We start from the raw sequence: 3,561 nt of genomic DNA, 5'->3' as shown, positions 1-3,561 counted from the left end.
GAGAGAGAGAGAGAGAGAGAGAGAGAGAGAGAGAGAGAGAATGGTGACTCTTTACGGTACTTTACTGTGGGGCCCGTGGAGAGCGCTGTCTCACACCCGCGCATGGGTCCCCCACCCCGGACACGGAGCTGTCAGTTCTCGGGAGCGTGACAATAATGGAGCTGGAGACTACGAGGTAATAATTCTCTCCATGGACAAAAGGGCAGAAAACCAGAGTCTCCGTGGCTGCTACTCACCCAATCTAATCGGAAAGAGAAGCGCCCATAAATTAGTCAAGCTCCAGTTTCCCGCGCTCTGCCGTCGCGCAGATGATAACCCGTACACGTCGGTTCCACCCCTAGGCGCGCTGAGACTCGGGGAATTGGGTCGCGGGATGATGGCGTCACCTCCACGCAGGTGGTTGCTAGGAGACCAGTCGGCAGGGAGGGGAGCGGCTGCGAAAGGAAGAGAAGGAGTCGCACTCGGAAGTGGCGGTGTTGACCTAGCGGGCGGGCGGGCGGAAGAGGAGACGGCTCCAGCGGAGACGGAAACCAAACGAGAGCCCAGGGGAGCCAGTCTAAGGAGGTGGAGGAGGAGGGGTGCAGTCTGGGCGGGGCTGCACTAGGAACCGAAGCGGCGGGCTTCAGTCTCCTCACCCCCACCCCCAGTGGGCCGAGGGGCGAAAGGCTTCGGCGATGGAGGCGGCTCCTTGGACCGCTCGGGTGAAGCTACGCTGCGGCAGGTAAGCGAGGGAGGGGAAGACGGACGGCCGGGCTCCGACTCCCTGCGGCGATTGCCCCCCAGACCTGGCCACTGCAGGAGAAGAAAAAGGTTCCCTCACCCTCCCCAAGTCCGACCCCCCCCCTCCTGGGGCAAAACCCACAGGGATAAAGGAGGGAAATTTTTAAAAATTACTTTTCAGCCTAGCGTCTCTTAGGGGAGTAAGGTGGGCGCCCCATGTTGTTAATCTCGCTCTTTGCTCCATTCGCATGCCTCTGACCCGAGGGGAGCAGCACAAAGAGTGAGCCTCGGTGCCGGTCGCTGCACAGCCCGGCTCCGCCGCCTCCCCCCAGCCGGCCGGCCCTGGGCAGCGTGCTGCTCCATTCACGCTTCGCTCCCAACCATTTGGCTCAGGTTTTTTCTTAATGACTTGTCCCACATTCCCTGAGACAGCTCTGTGATTGAAAGAAACACTACTTTAGATGCCTTCTAGAGTTTGGTATATTCTCATGGTGCCTTACCGTCTTGTCTTAGCATAGCTCCCTTTTGATTTAGCACTGTAAGGTTTACATATGGTATCTGAGGGGATCTTCACCACAACCTTGTGGCAATTATTTAGGAATACTACCTGCTTCTGATGCGGTTCCTACCCTAGTTAATTTTTTTTTAATTGTGAGATGCTTAAAAACAAATCATAATGTTCAGTATGATTTTTTTTTTTAGAATCCATTTGGCAAGTGACAATGAGTGGGGCTTTTACATCTCTTAAAGCCTCAGTGACTGGTTGGCAGCCAACCGTGGTTAATCGTCAGTGAAGTTGAAATTGTTGGAAAAAGAACCTGATAACTTAAGACAAAGTAGAGCTACCTAAAACAGTTCTGTAATTATTTAGGGATATATAGTGAATAGAGACATATCAGATTACCTTATAATTAGTCAGTTTTGTACTTCAGTAATTAAGCTGAAGTCCAATAACCTTATTCCGTGGAATTACTATACTAGTTTTTGAAAAATTAAGTTTTGTGCAAGAATTTGAATGTTAAAAAACAATAGTTTTAGGAGTTTTCCTAATAATTAAATGGATCAGCTCTGTGTACTTTAAAAATGTTTTCTTTTCTGCCCTCAGCTTTATCTTTGTATTATAGAAGTTCATCTTTGACAAATTTTTAAAAAGCAGGATTCAACCAATTTCTTTCAAAATTTGTTCTTCTCTTAGTGGTCTTTCAATTTAGTTACATGTTTTAAAACAAAGTTCCAGTTAGCCCCTTTTCAGGTTGATTTTGCAGATACATCAAGCAACTAATTAGCTTGTTTGTATGTAGGTTTGACGGGTTTTTGTTTGTTTTTTTAAAGTAATTTTGGTACAGATATATTTTCATGAGTGATGTGGAACTCCCAGAAACTCCTCCTTCATAACAGTTGGACAGCTTGTTCTCAACCTGTAGTTTAAGAGAACTAACTGAAGCCACATGTGTGGACTCACAGCTAAGATTTGTCCAAGATATAATTTGAATCCAAATCCTCCTAACTTTTCTTTTTGTTTTTTTGGGGGGGGGGGGGGGGGGAAGGTAGGGCAATTGGGTTTAAGTGATTTGCTCAAAGTCGCAGGTCTATAATGTTAGGTGTCTGAGGCTGTTTTTGAACTCAGGTCCTCCTGACTCCAGGGACAGTGCTCTATTCACTGCGCCACCTAGCTGCCCCTCCTCTTAACTCTTAAGAATCTAGTAAACTATTCACTATGCCATGATGCTTTCAATGATTTGATTTTTTTTTGATAAGTTAATGATAAGTAAAATAATGTGGGTAAACCATATTCAACAAGCTAGCAATTAGTCAACTAGCATCTTTTAAGTACCTACTTTGTGTCAGGTATTGGGGGGTAAAAAGATGAAAATTAAACATTCCATACCCTCAGGGAGCTTACAGTTTATCTACAGAAACGTAGTTATTTCTATATATATGTAAATAGAAAATACATACAATGAAAATAATTTCAGGAGGCAAGGCTGGCATCTGGGGGCAAGGGGGAGGGTGATGGATTTAAAGCTGGTGGAGGTCTTAGAGTCCCTTCCATCAAATCCAAACTCTTCATATTATAGTAAGGGATATTGAGGCACAGAGAAGTTGTGATTTTTCTATAGTCACATAACTAGTAAGTATCTGTAATATAATTGCCAAGGAAAGGCAACTTCCCAAGGTTCAAAATACTAGCATAGGTGCTCTCCATTTTATTCAGTGACCAACCAAGAACAGAGAAGATCAAAACATGACATCATTCCAAATACAGCATTTACTAAATGTGATTAAATAATCTCCAAGGACTACCCCACCCCAGGACCTTCCAATCATTCAATCAATTACAAAGTCCCCGGTCTAAATACTTCTCCACCCCTAGGCTATACCTTCATTTAGTCCACCACAAAGCCCCTCTTCTCAAATGGAGATTAGTTTCCAAACATAAGTAAAGTACCTTCATTTGTCAATCACAGAGCACCAAAAGGTCAAAAGTTCCCCACCCCTGGATCTCAATTGAATCTACCCCAGAGTTACATCAAGTCCAAGCACAGCACTTAATACCCAAATGGAGGTCTTTTTTTCATCTTGACAGAGGCAAGTTCTCAGCAATCTTAGTTCCTGGGGAGACAAGGCTTAGCAAGGCCACAAGATACATTGCCAGTCCCTTCATGAATTCATCCTCTGTCTGTAGAACAGTCCTAGAACCCCTGAACACATTAGCAAAGCCCTCTCCCAGGACTTCTGTAAACATACAACAAGAAAATCCTTCTTCAGGGCTTCTGAACCAACAGAAAGGTTCCCAGACCCCTGCAACAACAGCACTGTCCTTCACCAGTGGACAGTATT

The 3,561-nt window shown here is 45.3% G+C and overlaps 2 protein-coding genes across 4 annotated transcripts in view; one reads left to right on the top strand and one right to left on the bottom strand.

Moving 5' to 3' along the window:
• Positions 1 to 387, bottom strand: part of WDHD1 (WD repeat and HMG-box DNA binding protein 1) — an 82,697-nt gene extending 82,310 nt beyond the window's left edge. For 2 of the 3 annotated variants that reach the window (XM_069082330.1, XM_069082332.1), the window contains exon 1: positions 237 to 387. The gene's annotated coding sequence lies outside the window, so the exon portion shown is untranslated. The remainder of the gene's footprint in view (positions 1 to 236) is intronic. The other variant, XM_069082331.1, reaches the window with a different exon arrangement.
• A 109-nt stretch (positions 388 to 496) lies between these two features.
• The window catches only part of SOCS4 (suppressor of cytokine signaling 4), a 42,139-nt gene continuing 39,074 nt past the window's right edge, over positions 497 to 3,561 (top strand). The window contains exon 1 of the mRNA XM_069082333.1: positions 497 to 721. The gene's annotated coding sequence lies outside the window, so the exon portion shown is untranslated. The remainder of the gene's footprint in view (positions 722 to 3,561) is intronic.

Source organism: Petaurus breviceps, unplaced genomic scaffold, assembly GCF_028583685.1.
Source record: "Petaurus breviceps papuanus isolate PSGF00001 unplaced genomic scaffold, PetGlider_PUasm1.0 164, whole genome shotgun sequence".
Taxonomy (NCBI): domain Eukaryota; kingdom Metazoa; phylum Chordata; class Mammalia; order Diprotodontia; family Petauridae; genus Petaurus; species Petaurus breviceps.
The sequence above is the reverse complement of the archived record's forward strand: the minus strand, read 5'-3'. Positions and strand labels throughout refer to the sequence as shown.